This window comes from Danio rerio, chromosome 5 (assembly GCF_052040795.2).
Source record: "Danio rerio strain M-AB ecotype USA chromosome 5, GRCz13ab, whole genome shotgun sequence".
Taxonomy (NCBI): domain Eukaryota; kingdom Metazoa; phylum Chordata; class Actinopteri; order Cypriniformes; family Danionidae; genus Danio; species Danio rerio.
In genome coordinates this window covers 53,350,212-53,375,928 of record NC_141025.1, presented here as the reverse complement: position 1 = coordinate 53,375,928, position 25,717 = coordinate 53,350,212, and the positions used below count along the sequence as shown (strand labels likewise).

Sequence of the window (25,717 nt, the reverse complement as noted above, 5' to 3'; positions counted from 1 at the left end):
TGCATCATGTGCACCTTTTGTTAAACTGCTTGAAAACAATACTTTTTTGTGAAAAGCTCTATACAAACAAACTCAAAATTAATTGAATAGAATTTGTGCATGTCCTTTTATGACACTTTATGGTGCTTCTGTGTACTTTTTGAAATTTCAAATAAAATCTTTAAAGCCTGGGACTTGATATATTGCATAAAACACCAGACCAGAAATATCTCCCTTTTGTGTTTCATTGAAGCAAAAAGTCATGTAGAAACACAAGAGCAGGAAAAAGAGAGTTGTGGGTGTACTGCTGGGAAAAGTTTTGATTTCATTGACCTACATTTTAAGAAAAGGTGTAACCAACTAATTCTAATGAGAAGTTCCATATAAGAAAATGAGGTATATTTACTAATCACCTAATGTCACGATTGTTCAGCGATACAGCAAAACGTAAAAAGGATTAAAGTCTTTCTCCCTCCACGTGGGCTACAGACTTCATCAGGTGCAACAACTGATCAAGAAAACTCACGTATCAGCCAGCCACGGCGCGCGGTCCAAATGCTTCAACATTAATCAAACATAATTGGTGCTTAAAGTCTTAAATTATTTATTATTGTGAGATCTGACAGTGCTGCTCAGAAGCAAATTGGGATCATCTTCCATGACCACCAAGGATTTGGAGATTAAGCCAGAACTAAGTTTATTTCCTCCATACGGCTTTTATCCCTGCAAACGAACCATTTAAACGGATCACCCGCGACAGATAACCGCGTTACTGTAAACGAGAAATGAGGCTGTTCCTCTTAAGATCCTCTTCTCTTTTTCCCCCCCTTCACCCTGGTCTAATTGTGCCGCGGATCCCCGTGGGTTTAGATGTTTGACACTGCGAAATGCTCTTAAATCCTCCTCGCTTCTCTCTTCCTTGCGCTGTGCTCACTATCTAGAGCCAAAAGGATGTATGTCGAATTCAGAAATTTATCACTTTGCAAAACGGTGCATTAAATGAGTACGGACACGCTCTGATTTGAAATGCTGACTTAAGAAAAGAAGTTCTGATGTTTCAAAATGAGTTTGGATCATGGCGCCAACCCTCCCCCCTCGGGCCTCCCCTCACACCCTCCTCGGCCTCTCATCTTCCGGCTGTAAACATTGCCAGTCTCTCTCTTTCTCTCTCTCTCTCTCTAGTCAATCTATAAAATCCACTGCCATTTACCATCCCATACATTTAAGCATCCCCCTTTTTAATGATTCACTTTTAAATGCAGTTGGTTAAACTGAAAATTAAGTAGATTAATTAAATAATATGTTGCTTTGATGTTATATAAGAATCCATTTTAATATGGCAGGCTCAAAAATGGCATTACAAGACATATTCACAGTATTGCTTTGCATTTAAATGACTACTAGAAGACAAACAGTCTTGTAATCCCTCTTAATCCATCAAAACTGCTATGTTAACTTGTACAAAACAATCAGTGTTAGCTTTATTTTCAAAGTGTAATCCTCTTGGTCCTATTCCATTGTGGCAACGTGGCTTTTTTGCAGTGTTCTTTAAACACTCCACAGGCCTGCTGGTACAACAAAGTTTTATTATTTTTCATTCATTCATTCATTCATTCATTCATTCATTTTCTTTTTGGCTAAGTCCCTTTATTAATCCTGGGACGCCACAGTGGAATGAACTGCCAACTTATCCAGCACGTTTTATGTAGTGGATGCCTTTCCAGCCACAACCCGTCTCTGGAAAACATCCACACACTTATTCACATTCATACACAGCAGACAATTTAGCCTATCTAATTCACTTATAGCGCATGTCTTAGGACTGTGAGGGAAACCACAGGGAGACCATGCAAACTCCACACAGAAACGCCAACTGACCCAGCCGGGGCTCGAACCAGCGATGTTCTTGCTGTGAGGCAAGGCACTCCTACTACTTAGCAGCACTACCTACTGCGCCACTGTGTTGCCTATTAATATTGTTATTATTATTATTATTATTATTATTATTATTAGATTATTGTTATTATTTTTATTAATATTATTATTCATTGATTCATTTATTTTCCTTCAGCTTATCCCTTTTTTATCCCTTTATCAGGAGTTGTCACAGCAGAATGAACCCCCAACTAATCTAGCATATGTTTTAAACAGTGGATGCCCTTCCAGCTGCAACCCAGTACTGGGAAACACCTATACACTCTCACATTTACACACACACAGACTCATACACTACGGCCAATTTAATTTATTCAATTCACCTATAGTGCATGTTTTTGGACTGTGGGGTAAACTCGAGCACCCAGAGGTAACCCACGCGAACAAGGGCGGGAACATGCAAACTCCACACCTGAAATGACAACTGACCCAGCATGGACTCGAATCAGCGACCATCTTGCTGTGAGGTGATATTGCTAACCAATAGTGTTTTAAAAGCACCAATTAAATCCAACCGACAACCAAAAAAGCTATTGACCTATTTTTACCACATTTTCAGATTTTACCACATTCTCACCTGGTTATTTACTTGTTTATTTAATTTTTTGGCTTTTGTTTTTTTGTCTTACCTGCTGTCTGAAACCATTGCCACATACGCATTGTTTTGATTTAATTTGTCAGAGAGAGACCTCACATTTACTCTCTAAGTGCCATTTCAGTTCACTTCCAAGTGAAAAATAGTAATTAAATGACTCACTCTTTCTAATCTTCAAGAAGAGTTTTTCGCCGAACCAGCGGTCAGCTGGAAAGAGTGAAAAGGAACGGCGTCATAATGTCCTGCAATGTTCATTTTAAAGACCAAATGCAGCCATGCATACTTCTGGCATAATCTGCAATCTCCAGAAATGAATATAGGGCTACATTTTTGGAATGAGCCTATGTTGGTTAACATAAACTTCCATTAAGTAACTCGGTCAACACAAAACAAAACTTGTGAAAAAATTCTAATACGTTTATACGTTATCTTAAATTTTATTTCCTCCCCATGGTTTGTACAGCCACATATTGCACAGTTAACACACTGAGCCAGTTCTGCAAAGCTCACAAAGCAAATAAAAAACCTATTTGCTTTCTTTGGCCGTACACGTACGTTCCCTCTGATATGTTTCTTCTTGGATTGCAGATAAAGTTGCAGTATAAATCATGCTTTCTGAACCTCTCAAGTCCCGACCAAGTGAAAAGAAATCTGTATAAAGTGTGAGTGAACTTCTGCCATAGATTCAGCATTCTCAAGAGACATTCAGACAAGACTGTGAAAGCCTTTGATGACAACCAAGACCAAAAGCTCCCTTTTCCCGGACCGATTTGCACTGGAATCCTTTTCTTTTTTTTTGCATCTTTGGTCACCGTTTCATTCTTGTGTGTCTTCGTTTGTTTGGACAGCGTTGGAGAAACTGCTACAGGGCCTAGTCTAAACCCATAACATTGCTTGCTTTGTGTGCAAGGTCATGTTGAACACATAATATAGCTTGTCTGGCAAAGCAAGGTCAAAACCAATGGTCTGTATAATAATATAGTGTCTAATACACATCGCCGTCCCATTAAATCCATACCCTAAACTGAAACACCACTGCTCGGGACGTGCTTAAATGATGTACGGAGAATCTGCGGCAGAACCTCTCCTCTTTCCACAAGTAAACAAGCCATAATTAATTGTACAGTGTGTAAATTTAGCCCAGAGGCACGGAGGCCATCTAGACCCTCACCGCAAGGAAAGGTCTTGGCAAACAGCCAAACAATATTTTTAATTTGACCTTTTCCTGTAGGACCCAACAACTGGCTTCTCTGTGCAGAGGCTGTAACATATAATCTACATTGGGATTATAATGAATTTTTCAGTGTTGCAGATGTGTTGATGAATTAATATAAAACATGAGTAACACTACAAGACTTTGAATCATATAATGGCCACGCAGTGACAGAAGTGCGAACGATGTCATAGATAGCTCTCACAATGTTTACAGTATGCGCTTCTCAATATAGACAGTGTTAAAGGTTATTATGGGAGATCTAGTCAATCTGCATGCCGAGACAAGCTTATACATGCATTCAGACACTTTCATCTAGACATGAATATGACCTTCTGCTTGATTTTCAGTTTTTCCAGTCAAGAATATTATGATTTGAAGAAAGAAAGTGGCATTTGTCAAATAAATAAAGTAAAATTATTAATGTATAATCATTCAAAGGGTTGTGGTGTTTATAAAATAGTGTCTAAAGATTTGATTTAGCTTGTTTGACAGAAAACAAAGATTAGTTCCAAAATCGGAATTGTTTAGGACATTGTTGGGTAACCTCATTGTGTATTAACAATGTATTTTCTTTGGTTATTATTCAGTAATAAGATATTTATTATATATATATTAAATATATGAGACTGGTGACAGGATGGCACAGTAGTTGGCACTGTCACCGCACAGCAAGAAGGTCACTGGTTCGAGTCCCAGCTGGGCCAGTTGGCATTTCCCCCCTGTGTTTGCGTGAGTTTACTCCTGGTGCTCTAGTTTTCCCCACAGTCCAAAGACATGTAATATGGTTGAATTGAATAAACTAAACTGGCTGTAGTGAATGGATATGCATGGGTGTTTCCTAGCACTGGGTTGCAACTTGAAGGGCATCCACTGTGTGAAACATATGCAGGAAAAGTTGGCGGTTCATTCCACTGTGGTGAGTCATGATGAATAAAGGGACTAAGCCGAAGAAAAATGAATGAATGAAATATATAAGACATTGTGTGACCTTTCTGTGGTAGATGTAACATCTCAGTTACAGCCGTAAGCCTAGCTCCCAGAAGGAGGGACGATATTTCACCATACTGTTGTTCCGACTTAACTTTCCCGACCTCAAAGGGAACATCAGATTACAGGCTGCACAGTTGTCTATTGACGTTTTTCAGTGGTTAGGTCATTGGTATTACATGTATGATCTAAGTTGTTTTCATTCTAATCCTCCTTTTGTTTGAATCAGTTAATTAGTTGTCTTCACCAGTGATTGGTCTACAGTAGTTTCATTTGCATGCTCTTTACATTTAAGCAAGTTATTTACATAAATACATTAGAGATAATACAATTCAATACATTGTTTAATGTATATTGTAAAACACCCCTTCATTTGTTCATACATGCATTCATTTGTCAATTGACTGCTACAGTAGTAAAGAGGAAGATATATTTGGTTAACTAATTATGTCTTTTAAACTGAGCTACAGTAATTCTATCCCATCACATCAACACATTATTCTTTATAATTTGTAAAATACTTTAGTGGTGCGGTGGCACAGTGGTTAGCACTGTTGCCTCTCAGCGAGAGGGTCACTGGTTCAAGTCACACCTGGGTCAGTTGGCATTTTTGCGTGGAGTTTTGCGTGCATGTTTTCCCCAGTGTTCTCCCTGGGTTTTTTCCCACAGTCCAAATGCATGTGCTATACGTGAATTGAATAAATTGGCTGTAGTGTGTGCTTGTGTGTCTGAAAGTGTGTATGAGTGTTTCCCAGTACTGGGTTACAGCTGCAAGGGCATCCAATGTGTAAAATATATGCTGGATAAGTTGGCAGTTCATTTCTAAGGCCCCTAATGAATAAAGGGACTAAGCAAAAGGAAAATGAATGAATGAATGAATGAATGAATGAATGAATGAATGAATGAATGAATGAATGAATGAATGAATGAATGAATGAATGAAGAGTGTTCAGTTCAAACACTAAAACATTATCAAAGATAACAAAAACAAAAGTCAACTCGGCATAGATACTGTTGTTTGTTTTAGTCATTTTTGTGGATGCTTATGAACAAGTATTAATTGGACATTGTTTGAAGGGACAAATTTCCAAAAAAATGTAACGTAAAATCTTTCAAAATGCTATATAGACCAACTTTAAAACCAGCTCATTGTAGCTTCAGACAGATTATGGTGTGCGTTGTGTTTAATGCATTCCACTCATGATTTAAAAAAAATAAATAAATCTTTCCTATGTACTTTATTTTAGTTACATGTCCTAAATATCTCAAATTTTGCACAAAGTAGTGCACTTAAAGTTGAAGCAAGTAAGATCATGTCCTCAAAAACTTGATCAGGTCATCTGGCCTCGGTTCGGCCCTAAATCAGTACAAACGAACTGATTATTTAAGCGTAAAATGCAGTCTGTGCCAGGTGCGTGCTCTCAAAGGTGCGTTAGATGGAGCAAGTCAAGGCGTTAACATAAGGCCAGAGCGTGGATGTAGCAGCAGGGTCTTTGAACCCTCCAGGTGCAGCTGTATGTTGACTGATGGAAACAGGCTTCGGCCAACGAATGCAATGCGGATGCACCAAACAGGCTCCGAGAGGAAGTATTGTTACACTTTGACTTGTTTATCAAAGAATAAGTTACAGAACGGTGCGATTTTTTTCCAGGAGATAGCTAAGGTCGAGAGTGTGTGTTTGTGCGCGTCTGAGACACTCCAGTGGGGTCTTATTTGGCAGTGGGAAAACACAACTGCATCTTTTGTGAACATCCGCAGGCAAGTTCGCACTGTGTTTTCCTCTGTGTGTACTTGCAAAAACGCTCTTTCTTTGAGCAAAGAGTGTGTGTCAGTAGGTTTGCGCACATGTGTGAATCCCACCGGGCCTATAGTCTACGTCGAGCCCCATTTTATCCCCTGTTGTTTTTCTATTCAAAAGCTGCTGTCCTTGTCTCCATCTATGTGCCCACATACTCATTAAAAACAAATATGTCCTCATTAGCGGCAAGGCATAGATTACACGTGTACACATCAGTCTGCCGAACGCTCTCGCACAAACATAACAGCCCTCCTGTCATGGATCTCAAAGCTGTTTTTCATTTTACTTGTTTTATATCTCTCACGGCGGCGTGATGAACGCATTAGTGTGTGGTTATAGAAACACTATACCTTTCATCATCTTCACCTTATTTCCTTTCAAATAAGTCACAGGAAATATAATCAGCGCTGGTTCTAGCACTCAAGTGGAAAAACCGTAGCTGGAAGGTTCTGTCGGGTCAGTGGAGCTAGGGAAGAGTGAAGGTGAATGAAGGAAAAAAAATCAAGTAAAGCGAATCTCCTCTGCTTTTGCCCTCTCTTTACTCTCTCCCTCCTCCAGATCCAGCCGTACCCGGCAGCGCAGCACGAATTGAAGAGAGCAAGAAGCAAGCGCTCTGCACTTATCGCCTTGGGCCACGCTGTGATTTCCTCCTAAACCTCTGCGAAGCTTCTGGTGTCTCTTCCTGCAGATCTTCAGAAGCATCTAAGCGCAAAGTGGAGTGGGATACGTTAGCGGCGTATAAAGGTAAGCTCGACACAGATGAAAAGAAGGGGATGGTGGAAGAAGCGGCGGTTTGAGGGTCACCGCTGTGCAAAGGACACAGGTTGAGATCCAGCATGAGCTGTAATTAGCGAGGCGAAGCTCTGAATACGAGCCCCACTGCGCAGTGTGGGGAAGCAACATGTTAATTGCTACCTTTATCAACGCACAAAAATACAGCAGGAAGTGTTCAATCAAACCTTATGAATGCATGGAGAAGAAACAACTGAGACAATAGTGGACAAACTGTTTTTGGAGACATTGTTGACACTCTTTCAATAAATGGCAAAGGGGGATTAAACAACTCCATACAAAATATTGAGATTAATCATTAGATTACTTGATCTGCACTGTTAAAGAACATAGACAAGGAAATTAAATTTGAGATTTACAGACATAAAAAAAAAAAGTTCAAGACACTCAAATTCAGGACATTCAAAATAATAATAAATCTAATTTCTGTCAGGTCCTAAAATTTACGAAATAAAACCTCTGATGAACATCAACCTATATCATAAACAAAAGTCTGGCACGGTTGATCAAATGTCTTAACTGATGTTTAGAAAAAAGATTGAATAGATTGTTTATCTGGAACCTTCAGCCTATGTGTTATCTATGGCTTATTTGTTACAGTGCATTGGGTTTATTATCATTAAATAATAATGATATGGTCATTTTTATTGTAAAACCTGTCAAGCACCATATTTTATTATCATAATTTTTTTTTTTTTTTTTAATGTTTTCTCTCACTGAAAGCCATGAAATCCAACTGGACTAATTGTACAGCAGTCTTACAATTTCCGTGTTTGACTTGCACAATTTTACAGCAATAAACTTCTTTCAAAAACATAAAAAACTACAAAAAACTACAAAAAACTACAAAAAAAATAAATAAATAAATAAATAAATAAATAAGTTTAATGTACAGTAAAAAAAAAAAAAAAAAAAAAAACTGGCACTTTTGGTTGCCAGAATTTTACTGTTTCAAATAACCATAATAATTTTTTTTTTTAAATTACAGTAAACTACAAGGATTCATTAATTTATAGTATTTAACACCAATGTTTTGAAGTTATAACTTTACACTGTACCTGTGTTAAACAGATAAAACACAACCATAAGCATGTGGGGATGACAAAGTCATGCGATGAACCAATGCAAACAACTTTTTTCCACAAGCAGAGAAGCACATTGAAATATAGACAGAGCTTAGTGTCATTCACACAACTACTGAACACCATTAAGGTGATACACATAACATTAATGTAATGCAATAAACATTATTTTCTGAAATAAGATGTACTTGTCATATGATGGGAATGCTGACAAGAAAGGTTATTGCAGGATTATTGGATGAATAGTCAGGCAAGCAACGGTCAACACAGAGGCAAACAGATGTGTACTGGCAATTTAGAGTCGTGATTATTAAACAGGAGAATAATCAAAAGGCATTCAGCAGACAGAAATTATCAGTAAAACAAACTAAACAGAGCTAGGGTCAAAACTGGCAAGACAAGGAGAACGCATTGTAAAGTTCACAATATAGTTAAACAAGACGCTGCCCTGATGCACGCGTGTGTGCTGTTTAAATAGTCCTTGTAATCAGTCCATAAATCCTTCTGCTTTGTGTGTGATTGTAATCAATATAAACTGGAACAAGTGCGTGTGAGTGGTGCATGACTGGATATGTAGTCTAAATAACAGCGGATTTGTAGTTCTATAGTGATCTGTGTGTTTATCAGCGATCTGCAAGGATTAGATCACTGTTGATTGTGCCAGTATCATAAAACACTGTAAAACACTGTCAAAAAAAATAAAAAAAGGCTGTTATTTTAATTACAGGAATTTACCCTAAAATAACAGGCGTTAAATTAAGGAAATTTACCAGAAATGTCAATTTGATGTCCATAATTTTATGGAAAATTTCAGTAATTTTAAAGCACCCCAGCTGCCAGAATGTAATTGAAAGATTTTACAGATTTATTTTACTGTGTAATTTAATGGAACTGATAAGAATAAAAAAAGAAAAGAAAAAGATCCCTACTAATGTCAACAAAAAAAGCCTAAAAAGTGTTATGCATGGAATTCTGGGAAAGTCATTTTATTATTTTCCACCATATATATATATATATATATATATATATATATATATATATATATATATATATTAATAAAACCTACTGTCAATTAGGTTACATATTTTACTGTAGCACATTTACAGCTTTTACTAATAAAATCACAGTATTTTAGACAGCATTTGGATGCTATTGTGGCAGCATGGTGTCTTAGTGGTTTTCACTGGCGCCTCACAAGAAGGTTGATGGTTTGAGTTCCGGCTTTGTCAGTAGGCATTACTGTAAGGAGTTTGCATGTTCTCCACATGTTGGAGTGGGTTTCCTCCAGGTGCACTGGTTTCCCCACAAGTCTTAAAACATGCGCTATAGGTGAATTAAATAAACTAAATTGGCCATAGTGCATGTTTGTGAATGTTAGTGTGTATGGATATTTCCCAGTACTAGGTTGCGGCTGGAAGAGCATCTGCTGTGTAAAACAAATGCAGAAATAGTTGGCGGTTCATTCCGCTGTGGCAACCCCTGATAAATAAGGGACTAAGCCGAAGGAAAAAGAATGAATGAATGAATGAATGAAAGCTATTGTGTATTGAAAAACATAATTACATGTGGTCTCACTCTTATTTCTGCATTATTTACTGTAGTACAGCATTAAATGTCCTATTTTGCTAGCGCAAGGTATACACTTGCTAGTGCTCTCAGACAAAATCTGACTGTGTGACAAGAATGACTGTGTCACACTGATGTACTCGTTCTGTCAGATTCTCATTGGCATTTTTACAAAGGTCTCTCGTGGGCCCTCCTGACTTGAAACACGTGTCCATGGCCAATAGCATGCCTTCGAGCGACACACTACACTCACTAAAGCTCAAGGCTCAGCAGAGATGTCAGTCATTGATCCCTGTAGCGTGGACATGGTCAGGGGACAGGAATATCATGTCTGGGCTGATTTCGACTTGCCCCTGGAGACTCCAAGCTGGTTGTTTTGTCTTGGGAAGCGGCATTCGCTGCTGTGATGGAAGCCAGTCGGTTTGTTGACATGGTGGTATGGAATGTTACACCTTGTCATGTCACTTCAGTCGAAGAAATTCTGTCTTTCAGCGATGGTGTAAAGAGATGCCTCAGGATTTTCTTTGTCATAGATACATGAGAGGAATTTTTACAAAAGAGTATTTTTTTAAAGCCAGAACTGAATCTGTTGTGGTCTTATTGCTCTATTCACCTTTTTCGATGTGTTTTTAAATTATGAGTTGCACTTCTAGTTTGATGAACTAGCATTTACAGTATAATGGCAAGAAGGTCACTTGTTTAAGTCCAGGCTGTGTGAAGTGTGCATGTTTTCCCTGTGTTCATGTGGGTTTCCTCTGGGTGCTCTGGTTTTCCTCACACCACAAAGACTTGTGCTATAAGTGAATTGAAAAAACAAAATTGTTCATTGTGTTTGTGTGAATAAGTGTGTATGGGTGTTTCCCAGTACTGGGTTGCAGTTGGAATGGCATCCGCTGTTTAAAACACATGCTGGATAAGTTGCAGTTCATGCAGCTGTGGTGAGCTCTGATAAATAAAGAGACTATGCCGAAGAAAAATGAATGAATGAATGAATGAATGGTTGTGCAATTAATCCTACAAAAAAACATCTAAATCTGAAGTGAACACTATGTGAGAGGTACATTAGCCTCTGTGCTTTGTTTTTGTTCGCAATGATAAAGGGTGTTTTTACATAATTGGGTGAATCGCACTAGAGTTCGTTTTCCCCCTTGGTGCGGTTCACTTGGGCAGGTGTAAATGGAGCTATCCCACTAGAGTGTGCATCACAGCGGGTCAAAAAAGCATACAGAGACCACCTTTTCTGGGACCCTAGAGTGGTTTGTTTGTGCAAAGAACATGATCCGAACTAAAACAGACCCAACGACAAAAAGTACTGCACCTTTTTGGACTAATCCAGCTGCCGTAGTCCAATGTGCTGTCCCATCTTAAGGGGTGTGGAGAAAAAAGATTTGTTGACAGCACTTCACCCACAATTTTAAACGGAGAAATAGAGAGTGAAAAACATTACCTGATGGATCGTTGATATTATTTTGAGAAGGGTCTGGCTGCAGAGTTGCACTTGCATCTTCAGGCTTGCACTCTCGGGCTTGCACGCTCAGGCACCCCAACTTCCTATGCAAGTGACATCATTTACAATCGACACCTGCACCTGTCACGTCACTTGAAATCAACACAAATAAACCAAAAGTAAGTTTCCAAATCGTTTGGTTGACAGTGACGACATTGTCAAATAATTATAAGTACTTCAGTTATACACCATGACAGGTTGTTTTCCAGTTGCAGCCACGCTTCATTCTTAAAATATATACTGTGTCTTAAGTGATGTTTACAAACTATACAGTTTAGTATGATCAGGGAGACAATCAGCCAGTGCATTCGCCCCTCCATTGTAAAAAACAACATTTTGTGTCTGCCGGTTTGTTCACTTGCAGGAATTCCATTGGCATTTTCCCACACGTTAATTCTGACCATTTGAAAAAGCAGTTTAAGAAATGCGTTCAACAACATCTGGCCAATGAGTGATGTGGATTTTGTTAAGCCGATTTAATATTACACTGTAAAACAATTGCTGTAAAATGTACAGTATTACTGGCAATTGTGGTTGCCGGTAATACTGTAAAATTTACAAGTGCACTGTAAATTAACAATTACAATTGTGCTGTAGTTTTAAAGCACAGTTGCATTTGTTGATTTACAGTGTTCTTGTAAGTTTTGCCAGCAATACTGTACAATTAATAATTACAACTGTAAATTAATAATTACAATAGTGTTGTAAAACTGCACTATACTTGTAATTATTTATTTACAGTACATTTGTAAATTTTATAGTATTACTGGCAACCAAAATTGTCAGCATCACTGTAATTTTTAAGCAATCTTGTTAGCAAAGTAGAAAATTAATGCACTCCCAAAGTGGTGATGCTACACTTCAGGTATAGATTTATACCGATTTGTACCATTCATTTATTCATCTATAACACCTACCAAACCTAAAGATGTTATCAGATCTTGTATTTCTAAACATTTGTGATGCTTTTTATCATGTTTTGTGCTAGATTCTTAAGCATTTTAAGCTTTATTTTTTGTTTTTGTTTTTTTGTTTTTTGTGTTGTGTTGTAAAGAAATTAAAACTAACTGTTGATCAACACTGAGTGGTTATCAGTGGTGTAAAATAACACATTACAAATGCTCAAATTACTGTAATTGAGTAGTTTTTCTCAAGAATTGTAATCTTCAAAGTAGTTCTAAAAATGTCTACTTTAACTTTCCCTTGAATACATTTTTTGTGCTTTATCTTTACTTTTACTCCACTATTTTCCTTCAACCTGCAGTCACTACTCTATTTCTTTCTTGTCTATGATGATTGGTTAAAGTAGGAAAAATCATTGTGATTCCTGTCCAATTAAATCGCACATAGAAAGTAAATTGCGTCATACTGGACAACCTCAAGACATTGGTGCTTTAAAAATGCAGCAAACATGGAAGCTTGCAAGCTTTAAAAATGTCCAAGAAGATGTCCAAAATCATCACACGCAATAACCAGGAGACTTTTTATAAACTGCATGCCACAATGGGAAAAATTAAAATGTCGACTGTATGATGACTGAAACCACCAAACAGACTTAAACAATCACTAAATGGAACGAATGAAGAATGGAAGGAAATGCTGAATAAAAGAAGGACCAAACAAGAAATGAAAAGAAGGACGGAATGAAGGAAGGAGGTACCAAACTAATGAAGGAAGGAAGGATCAACTGAATGAAGGAAAAATTCAAGGATGGACTGAACAAACCAAGGAACAAAGGAAGGAATGCACGAATGAATAAACAAAGAACCAAATGAGGAAGGAACAAAAAAATGAAAGAATGAATAAATGAGTGAATGAAGGGAGGAACAATCAAAGGAATGGCCAAGTGAACGAAGAAACAAACAAACAAACAAACAAACGAATGAATAAATGAAGGACATACAAAGAAACAATGAAAGGAAGGAAGGAAGGAATATATGAAAATCAATAAAGGCACTACAGAATGTTACGTTTACACATCCCTGCACAAACTGCATGTAAACTCATCAACTTTTCACAGTGTAATACTCACTTCTCACTACTACATTTAAAGGGGCTACTTTTTACTCATACTTTAAGTAATATTTACAACAAATACTTTTACTCTACTTGGGAGTTTGTAAGGTCATTCATGGTCAGCTGAAAGAATTGTGTCTATTCTAATAATTTTTTTTTTTTTTTAATTATGCAATGGGTGAACAGAGGAGACTCTTCATTGTACTTTATTATTCATTTTGTTTATTTTATTTGTTGTTGTTGTTTTTGTTTTTTTGTTTTTTTTCAATCCGTTTATTAGCTTATTTACAGTCTAATGGAATTTACTTCTAAAAATCCCACAAACCTTCAGGGGTGTTAGAAAAAGGTGAATATGAGGAGCAAACATGTCTAAACCAGAGCAGATTTTAATTCAGCAAACTTTCCAAACATGATAACAAGCTGGAAAAACACTGTAAACAGCCCACTTATCATTAGGTAATTGAAAAGGGAAAAAATAAAATAAAATGTAGATTCTGTTTCCTTCTGTGCAACCCTCTCTCCTTTTTTTGACATTTATCTTTGGTTAGAAAAGGCGAGCATGTAAATTGCCAGAGACAAGTGTTTGCAGGATTATCTTTACATACTCTCAGATTAGTGGAGGATGTTACGCCATGGCTGTCGGGAGAAATTAAAATGAATAAAACAAAGAGCTAATGAGAGTATGGTGGATATCTTAAATACCTTCTGCACCTGGGTTAGCTGGGTTTGAAGTCCTTTTGAATTTGGTTTTGCTCTGCTGAAAGTGTCAGCCTTTTGAACTGGATTTAAAGGAAAATATTTAAACAAGTTTATAATAATATAATATAATATAATATAATATAATATAATATAATATAATATAAAATAAATAATATAATGTAATATAATATAATATAATATACTATAATATAATATAATATAATATAATATAATATAATATAATATAATATAATATAAAATAAATAATATAATATAATATAATATAATATTATACAATATAATATAATATAATATAATATAATATAATGTAATATAATATAATATAATATAATATAATATAATATAATGTAATATAATATAATACAATATAATATAATATAAATTAAGCAGGGTTATGTAATATCTACATTTCAGCAAATTGTAGATTAACGAATAAAACTGCTTAGTTTCTTTCTCCTCTCCTACCAAAACACATTCAATAGCAAATTACTGATAGTTATTCTAATTGCTTGACTCATTAAAATTAAAGGAAACAATTTAATTGTATTCTGTTTAAGTACTAACACAGTGTATGTCTTGAAAAATAATCACCGCCATTTGTTTTTATACAGTTCCTCAATTTAATTACACATCATTAAAAGCTACAAATTTATAGTTTAATTTTCATGCACTGTTAAATTTAATGTGGAGTCTTTTATATAAGTAAAAGTAATTAATTTGAATCAAAAACCTCTCTCCAGTCTATCTGAAGCAAATGAGTGCCAAACTAAAGCTTGTTGCGTGCACTTACGTCGGATGTTTTAGTGTAATTGCACTCTTTAGACGATATTTAAGTAATATTTTAGGTGCAATTTAAATACAAATTAAAATATGTGTCAATTAAAACACTGAATACGGGCTATACAAAAGTGCTTCAGACGAGCTGCACAAGAGCATATACTGGATCGATTTGGAAACTCTTAAAATAACTCTTGTGACCAGAATATCTTTCTCTGAGTCTTGCAGGCACAGTGAGGAATCTGATGAGGTAGTGTTGCATTTTTGTTTGTGGCTCTGCTGCAAGACGCTGTCCTGGAAATCTCTGCAGCACCAACATATATAAATATAACCCATGCCTGAACATCATAAGGGAATGTTTTTTTTTTTCTTCTTCTAAAAATCTCGAAAAACTTTTTCTTTGTGTGTATGTACATATATACGCATGCATGTATGTATTTTTTGTTTATCTGTTGGTGCACATGGCAGATGACTTGTTGAAAGGTGTATGAGCAACAGCAAACATAGTCGTGCTTGATATATCCAATACCTATATATATGGCCACACTGTAAGAAACAAACAAACAAACAAACAAACAAATAAAAATATAAAATAATAATAATAATAATAATAATAATAATAATAATAATAATAGCAATAATAGTAATAATAATAATAATAATAATAATAATAATAATAAATATGCCTTAAATTTATGTTGAATCAAACAAATAAGTTGGAAACATTATTAACCTGGTTTAAGATATTATTAACATAAAAGCATTTGTCGTCATGACTTATTGATTTGTTCATAACTGCACATTATATAAAAACTATTACATAACAATTAAGTACTTCAACATGTACTGTATGTAAGTTTTTTGTCTTTTTATTATTGAAAATTAATGTATGTAAACACTAATTTACATATATGAAATTTATTTTTAGATCTGTGAAATCCTAATGAACTCATGTGTTAAATATGTGATTTGTATCATTTACCATACAGTATATCAGATTTCTATATGACGTATAGTGTTGTTCATTGCAGTGTGAAGAACACTTCATCAATACATCGTCACACAATCAGTCAAACACAAACTATGAGCCATAAAACACTGGTACTTCTGAATGATACCATCAAATAAAACTTTTGTATTATGCATGCAGACTTGAATGGGAATTGTTAAATAATCAGGTTTTCTAAAGGGTCATATTTTTTAAGCATAAAAATAATTGAAGTGTCATACAGTTTTATACAGGCAATACAGTGGCGCAGTAGGTAGTGCTGTAGCTTCACAGCAAGAAGGTCACTGGGTCGCTGGTTCAAGTCTCGGCTCAGTTGGCGTTTTTGTGTGGAGTTTGCATGTTCTCCCTGCTTTCGCATGGGTTTCCTCCAGGTACTCCGGTTTCCCCCACAGTCCAAAGACATGTGGTACAGGTGAATTGGGTAAGCTAAATTGTCAGTAGTGTATGAGTGTGTGTGTGAATGAGTGTGTGAGGATGTTTCCCAGAGATGGGTTGCAGCCGGAAGAGCATCTGCTGCGTAAAAACGTGCTGGATAAGTTGGCGGTTCATTCCGCTGTGGCGACACTAAATTAATAAAAGGACTAAGGCGACATTAAAATGAATGAATGAACAGAATTTTTTTTTTTTTTTTATATGAAGAGTTCCGATGCCAAAAACCCTCAAGTGCCATTTGAATTATTCTTCTAAAATCTGTATTTTGTCAGCTATTTACGTTTATGTTCAGTTTTGTTTTCTTTTTACTTTAAAGCTAATGAAAAGAATCTAATCTTTTTATAAAGGTAAAATTACTGAACCTACAAAAAGGAGCCTTGGAAAAATGCATTTGCATATATGAAGTTTATATGCAAGAAAAATGTTGACTAAATTTTTCATTTAAAATTAGCATTTTTCTCAGACTATAGTGTGTAGTTTTACAAAATTTACATTTAGTGCAAAGAATAGGTTATTAACATTGTTAACATTAACATGAGAGGCTAAAAAAAACACACATTTTTGCAAAAAAAAATTTTGATGGCACTTACAGGTTTTTGCATCTGAACTATATATATATAAGTCATCAGATGATTTTTGTTCTAAATATGCCAGACAGATTTGTTTGTGTTTATAAAAGTCTATAATACTGTATGACATGTAGTATGAGTCTGTTTAAAGATCATAGTGCACACACTCAAAAAAATGAATTATGGCTTTAGTTGGTCCAAAGAATGTAACTATGTTTAAATTAAACAATTCGCTTATGTTTGTGTATTAAAAATAAAAGTGTTGTGTTGGAAAAAATGAGAAAAAGTACGTTTTCACATTTAAACAGCTCGCTTATGTAACATGAATGCAAGGGAGTTGTGTTGCTTCTGCAGTACTGCATTTTGGTCAATAGGTGGAGTAATATCTGCACATGCGCAGTTTCAAAACAACACAGGAAGTAAGAAGATTCAAACCACAACGATCACTCTCAGCTCGGCGCCATATTATGGGAATCAAAAGATGAAGATTACAGTACAAATTGAGAACGTGCACAAAGCTTTCCCCAATGTGGACACACAGGTGAGATTTTTTTTTACTTTTTATGTATTTATACTGAGGCTGTGACAACATTTGAATCATAAATGTACTCTCTTGTAATACTATGTTGTGTTTGTGTATAGTATTGCTATGAAATTGCCATGTTCCCTGTGTCTTTTCCACATTATAGACAGATAAATGTATAGTTTGTTTTGCATTCCTGTGAAATTTTATACTTGGTATATATTAACTCCCCCAAAATAAAGTTGCAAATGTTGGTAGTAAGGAATAGTCATGTTAGAATAACTTAGTCTAAGCTTTTCACTCATCATAGCGCACATGCTGCTGATAATGTGACAATAAAAGTGATTTGATTTTTTTATTTGATTTGATAGTCTTTATTTTAAATGAGTGTCAAGCAGTTTGTCAAGTTTGAATGCCAGTTTTGATAACTTACATAATATTAAAATGTGGTGTTGGCACATTGTTATTTATTATCTAATTGTATTCAAGCCTGTTAACTTAAAAAAAAAATCTTGACAAGCATATGTGACACTTAAATAGCATGACATCTAGCATGATGACATATTTAATGTAAGCTTATTTGTTTGGTCATCTAACACGTTTAAATTTTTAAGTTTAGTAGTTTGCTATTTATATTATTATTTTTTATTATTTTAAATCTTTGCTCACTCACATCTATTTTCTCCCTCACATGTTTACAGCTCAACCTCTAAAGTCCCATATCTGGCTGAGGAGACTGTGGATCATCCAGGTACTATGCCTTTAGATGCCTATACACACATTAAAATGATGTACAGTAAAAATTACTAGTAATTTTAACTAATAATTATTTAGTAAATTACTAATTGTCATTTCATGTCATTTAGAACATCACCAGTGGAAAAAAAGGTGTGAATGCATCCTCAAAGCCCCTAAGTGAGGGAGTACATGGTAAGCTATTTTATTTTATTTTTTAAAACATTTTGTATTTTCCTCTTAAACCAATTCCTCCTTTCACCTTTGATCTGTTGGTAAATGTTTTATTTTTTTACCTGACTTTTTTAGGATGCTGGGCATGATGAAGCGCAAACCTTGATGTGCAACACCACCTTATAAATCTACAGTAGTTACATTAACATTTAGCAGACTTTTTTGTCTAAAGTGACTTACAATTGAGGAGACATTCAGCAAATCAACAAGAAGAGGCCATACACCCAAGATGTGCTAATTATACAAAAAATTTTAAGAATTAAGAATGCTTCTACATGTGGTTTGTCAAGCCCACACACCTGTGTGAAGCAGACTTCATGCACAATGTTTTGTTTTTTAGATATAGGGAGTGGTTGTAAGAAAGTGTCTGGTGCAAATGTGCATAAATGGTGCAAGTGTCAGAGAGATGAATGTGTGTAGCTATTGCATGTTCTGTGATGGTTGGTCTAATTTATGGTTTAGTGCTTTTCGTGTTACTTTGCTTTAAAATGTTAATCTTTTTTTTGAACAACTGAAGTGTTATCTGCTTTTTCAGTTTAAAGAAGGTACAGTATAGTTTACAAAAGAAGACTTAATTTTTCTAAGTATATTTTTGATATATCATTTGAAGGCAGAATATTATTTTTGAATGTTTTTTGTAATATATGAAAAGTATTATTATGAAAAGTGTATTTTATGATGTTTTTGTAAGCATATTTTTAAAATCATTTATTGTTTTCAATTTACTTCATACTTGTATTACTATTATTTTTACTAGTATTAATATTTTAACTTATTGTAATAAGTGAAGATACAGATAAAGACAGTATTTGGATTTTGATAATCATTTTATTGCTGGAAAATGTGTAAAACTGTAAAAATGCTTTTGAATAAACTCAATGAAACGGAAACTGTTTTTTTATTTGGTTAAACATAACAATATCAATTTTAGAATAATTGAACTTAAATAACTACATTGATTAAAGCTAAATTATAAATGTTACGTTGATTGAACTAAACAACATTACATTACCTTTATGTAACTAACTTAAGTTCACTAAAATTAATATTCTTTCTTAAAGGTAACTTAACTCGGTTACGTGGAACCAGTGGACAAAAAAAAGTTAATTAACGCCAACATATCATTTTTTTGAGTGCAGCCCCAGAGTACTAATTCAATTAAATTTGAAACCTGTATACTTTTCTACCTTCTTTTAGATTATGGGTTTAAATCAATTGTCAATTACTTTTTGATCTTCTAAAATAAATATTATTATTATTATATTATTATCACATATTACTTTATATACAGGCTAAACAATACATCTATAATATAACACAGAAAAGTCTGTTCAGAATCCTTTTTGGACCATAATAAAAGTAGATATTACTTATTTACTTACTCCCAGGGTCGTTTATATCGAAGTTGATATTTAGCCGCACCATGTTGGTGTTTCATAATATCTAATTTTTACAAGGTGGGTCTTTAGTCTAACGCTCAACCCCAATCCTAAGGACCAGGAAATATACAGATATACTACGGACAATTTAGCTTACCCGATTCACTTGCACGTGTCTTCAGACTGTGGGGAGAACCGGAGCACCCGGAGGAAACCCAAACAAACACAGGGATGGGCTTGAACCAGTATCTTATTGAAAGGCGACAACACTACACACTGCACCACCATGCCATGTTGTTATATTTTACAGACAATATTATTTCAAATTACTAATTTATAATAATAAAAAATATCACCTTGTCAATACCCAGCAAACAATTTTGCCTTTAATAGACATCTAATAGACATCTAAACATTGCCAGCTTGGCTAAAACAAGGCCAAACTTGGGCTGTCAGTGAAAATCTAATAGGTGTCCAAGAATAGTTTAAAACTAGACTAGTCGTCAAATAGACAAATTAAGCAGACTTTATATGTGTAGTCATTAATTTCTGTTTTTTTGATGACTAGTCTAATTTTAGCCTATTTTCAGACGTCCATTAGATTTTCCCTGACAGCCCAAATTTACCCTTGTTTTAGCCAAGACGACTATGTTTAGACATCTATTAGACATCTATTCGACATCTTTTAAAAACAAAAAAACACTACATGGAGTTACACTTTATTCATAAAAAGTTTTATCAATAAAACCAACACCAAATGGCCATTCATTCATTCATTCATTCATTCATTCATTCATTCATTCATTCATTCATTCATTCATTCATTCATTCATTCATTCATTCATTCATTCACTCATTCATTCATTCATTCATTCATTCACTCATTCAGTCATGTGTAGTATTTTATGTGCAGCTCAGAATATGTTATTCCATTTTACATCTGACTGTCCATGGATCATTATTTCACCCATTTTCACATTTCATTTTTGCAGACGTTATTTGAAACATTAAGGCAGACACTTTACTTGCACTTAATATTCTTTGAATGTACATAAAATCACATTTGCTAATTTAATTTGATGCAAACCCCAAAATGGGGACCCATTCGCAAATTTCTCTGACAACCTGCCATTGTTTAATGAATCCCACGAGCAGATTCCAAACAGGTGGCGTAAAACATACTATGCCATTAATATTTTAAACCCAAAAAGTCAGGGATTGAGATGAACATCAGCGCGGATCTCAGTACTATTTATTACCCCATTATAAGAGTGCCCTGGAAGAGTGACGTTAAGTATAACACAAAGTGTTGGCTTAAAGGATGTCTAACAGATGGCTTACAAAACCCAGGATGTTTTTGAAGGGAAAGACCTCAGCTTACATTATTAAGCTGTCACGTCTGCACATAGCAAATACGCTGGCAGGGATAAAATCAAACGAACAGAGAAGTAGCAGGAAGGGAGCAATGTGGAGTAAGGCAAAAAAAAAAAAAAAAGAAAAAAGAAAGACCTGAGCAAATCTATCTCTAGCTTAGTTAATACAGAGGTCAGCACTGCGCTTGCCAAAGCCAGACAATTGCTTCTAAAACACACACACACACACACACACACACACACACACACACACACACACACACACACACACACACACACACACACTCACACACACACATACACCACACACAAATAAATGAATGAAAGAATGAATAAATTAATGAATAAATAAATAAATAAATAATTAACTGGTCTAAACGGTCACAATTCAACACAATCTAAAATCAACCAAATATAAACATTATTTGACATTGTTATAACTGATTAAAATAACGTTGTCTCTAGATTCTGTCTAGACTTTGAATTTTGGTCACCTGACGTCATGACTTAAATCTAACCTAATATTAACGTCTCATGATGTTGTGTGCCTGCTGGGAAAGAACTAAATACACAACAGAAATGTTACGTTTACACATATTCACAAATTACATGTAAATGCATCCACTTTTTATAGCGCAATACTCACTTCTTACTACTCTTGGGTACTTTTGAAAGGTCTACTATTTGCTCGTACTTTGAGTAATATTTGCAACAGATTACTCGTGCAACATTTTTAGGCAAGTAGTTGTACTTTTACTTAAGTATGATTTTTAAGTGCTCCTTCCACCACTGCTGAAACCTAAAATAAATGTTACTTGTTTCAAAACACTGATAAATTGTGATTTATGACAAGTGCTGTACACATCTTTCTTTTAAAAGATTTAGGTCCCACTTTTTATTAAGTGGCCTTAACTAATATGTACTTACACAAGATTTAATAGTTTGTTACAATGTACTTATTGTGTAAATACATGTATTTATTGTGTACTTATGCTTGATTAAATACCTGTATGTAATTACATCTGTAATTAACTTTTGTGATTACATTTGTAAATACACTGCTGACCATTCCCTATACCTTAACCCACCCTTAAACCTACCCATACCACCAAACCTGTCCATAACCCAACCACTATCCCAACTCAAGAGCACCACAAGTGTTCTCAAATACATTATGAACACAGTAAGTACATTGTATTTATTTTTTGATGCAACTACATAGTAGTTAAGGACACGTAATATAAAGTGGGACCAAGGTTTAATTTTGTATACAAATTTTTGTGGATTGAAATCAATAGAATTAAAATCTCAAAATTTGTGTTGCGCCGGCTCATTTTAAACTAGTAACTTGAACAAGCAGCGCAAATAATTTCCTTGAGTGAACCCATCGCTGGAGCAGCTCATTGAAGCCCTGCGGAGAAGCGACCTCAGTCTATGTCATCAAACCCAGGTTCATCTCGCATGGCCTGGCAGCCCATCGTGTGCAGAGCAGATGACTTGGAACAGGTATTTGGTACAAAACCGAAAGCAGATGTTTCGCTTTAAGACCTCTCTTAGATGTCTAATGAATCCGAAAGTTAAGGACCGTTGATCCAGAGCTGTTTGATTTGCCAGTGGAAATGGGGCATCACGTTCATAATGAGCAGCATTACCTAATCACAGTGTGGGCTGTGGGGGAGAGTTGGACTGTGAGGAAATAAGTGCGTCTAATGCCTCCTGAATGTTGCGAATGAATCACTGGTGCTGAGTACACACTGCAGAGCCCAATTGATGTCTCATTTCCTTTATCCTACCGGGACATGGAGAGCACTTCAACATTGCAATCAGGGAGACCTTAGAGAAAATCACAGAGACCTACGCAGACCTTTGAACGGTCATGTAACTGAGTGTTTGTTATGTAAGGTTTGTGAGACTGTGATGGTAAAAATGTGTACTGGGAGTAAGACGGTGTTTTTGTTGTGTAATTTGTTTAAATCAATGAAATATTACAGGCAAGTAAATTTTTTTTGGAAACTATTTAGTTATTTGGGGTCAGAATTGGGTCAGAATCAAATAGGTTATTGGATTATGAATCAATCAATTTGCATTATCACAGAAAATTCCCTACACTGCATGAACTGAACATATATGATATAACTATGATTTTTTAAAAAAAATCATCTGCCAATTAGTACCCAATATTTACCCAATTATTATTATGTTTGTTGGACTTTTAATATATATATATATATATATATATATATATATATATATATATATATATATATATATATATATATATATATATATATATATATATATATTGCTTAGCACAATTGAGGACAACCCATTTTGAAAATTAATATTTGTATCCAATTCTCAGTGAATTTAGGCAATGTTTTTGGTGAATTTTAACAGAACAGATAAATATATTCAACCAATATTTTAGTTACCAAACATAATTAAAAATTGAAATAAAATACAATTAATTCAAGTAGGATATTGCAAAAATAAAAAAATAAAAAATACAACCTACAATTTTCAACTAAAATATTTATATTTGTTTGGTTCTCTTGTATTTTCCCCTTTTATAAATGTGTATATTTTTCTATAACATAAATTTGGGTGTAATAGTTTTTGCATCGTTATTACTTATTTTTTTTTTAGATAAGCTCCAGGTTTGGCTTCATTACAGAATAATCTAATGTATGTACAAATAAATATTGTATAACTTCCTATTTAAAAAGATAATAATATATAATATTAATCTTAAAGATACATTTCTGATATACATATAATGACTATTATTATTATTTACAAGCTATTTTCTAAAACTTGTATTCATTTGTTTAATTATTCATTTATTAATTTTCCTTCAGCTTAGTCCCTTTATTTATCAGGGGTCACCACAGCGGAATGAACCACCAACAAAACCAGCATATGTTTTACTCAGCAGATGCTCTTCCAGCCATAACCCAGCACTATGAAATAAAACTTGTATTGCATCTTGTAAATTAAACAGCCTGTTTTAATATAAAAATTATTTAAATATAAATGTTATCAGACAAAAAATAATAATAATAATTATTGTGGCACCTATAAGTAAAACAAAATTGGTTTAGGTTGAGATACAAAATTAAATAAAGATAAAAAACAAACTAAAATTGACCAGAATTAAAAAAGTAACAATAAAAACTGACACAACCACATTAAAAGTTTTATTAATAATACAAAAATAACATCTGATCTTGCACTATACGGCCATTTGTGCAGGTGTATTTGTTATTACTTATAATTACACAGTCTTAAATAATGATGTCTAAATGTGGAAATATACAGCCTCATAATAGGTAAGGAATAATGAGCTTTAGAACATTGGTCATGCCAAAACAGAATACTGTTTTAAAAACCAGTGTAGACACCAAAGAAAAGTATTTCAGAAAAAAAAAAAAAAAACGAATGGTGAGCATGCTTTAAAAAAATCACATTGACTACAAAAAAAAGTTCTGGAAATGCAGAAAATGATGGTAAGAGTAGCATTTTAGCATTTTATTTATTGAATTTATTTAAGTCAAGCCAAAGATGATGATCAGTTTGTGGTTTTATTTCTAGATTTATCTCCCTGTAGTAACATGTCCTTCAGTTTGTGTGTCTTGTGGTTTATGCACTGACATGTAAGCGACTCTTCTTCTCAGTGATACACAAAAAATGTATTGCTTGTTCAAACTACTTATTTAAAATGAGCTGAAACAACACAATTATTGTGATTTCTTTGGGACAACTTAATTGTTTTACATTCAGTCTACTTAATTTTGTTACGCTAACTGATTAGTGTAAAGAAAACATGAATGAATTGTGTGACACACAGAATTGTTTAAACACTAAAAATACTGGGTGCCACACATTCCTATATTTTGTCCAAATGCAAATCAATTATGTTAATTGTTTTTGCAAATTTAAGTAGATTGAACGTTAAACAATTAAGTTGTTCCAAAGTTATCAAAATAATTGGGTTGTTTCAGCTCATGTTAAATACGCAGTTTGATCAATCTGGAAAAAATAATTTCAGGTCAATATAATACTGAGTATTGGATTGGGACAAATAGTGTGCAGGCATAATTTTGCTGAAGGAAATCTTTTTTTTTTTTTTTTTTTTTTTGCATTTGGTGTGACAGAACTGACAAATTGTTTCATTTCATCGCATCACATTTTTTATTGTTTAGCATTAGCATTAGCAGTGACAGAGGCAACCTTTTTTTTTAGATCCACATCTGTACTACACAATATGAATGGGTCATTTTTTTTTTTTTTTCAAAGAGAGAGAGTCTTTTTTTTTTTTTTTTTTTGCCTTTCAGGGAGAGAGAGTCTACAAATCTATCACTCTTTGTTGCTAAAAGTGTGTCGTGAACTTCACTCGAACCTATTCACCCAGCCTTTCAGGTCATTGTCCATCATATTCTCAGAACAGCAGCCAGCTCTCGAAACGCGTGTTTTTTGCTATTTGTGCTCTTTTT

The 25,717-nt window shown here is 34.5% G+C and overlaps 1 protein-coding gene and 1 long non-coding RNA gene across 2 annotated transcripts in view; one reads left to right on the top strand and one right to left on the bottom strand.

The window, feature by feature from the left end:
- The window catches only part of LOC147844367 (uncharacterized), a 768,760-nt gene that overhangs the window by 486,951 nt on the left and 256,092 nt on the right, over nucleotides 1-25,717 (bottom strand). The window lies entirely within an intron of this gene.
- Nucleotides 18,172-19,362, top strand: LOC147844370 (uncharacterized). Its single transcript, XR_015491743.1, has 3 exons — nucleotides 18,172-18,254; nucleotides 18,370-18,433; nucleotides 18,548-19,362. It is a non-coding gene; the product is annotated as an uncharacterized LOC147844370 (long non-coding RNA).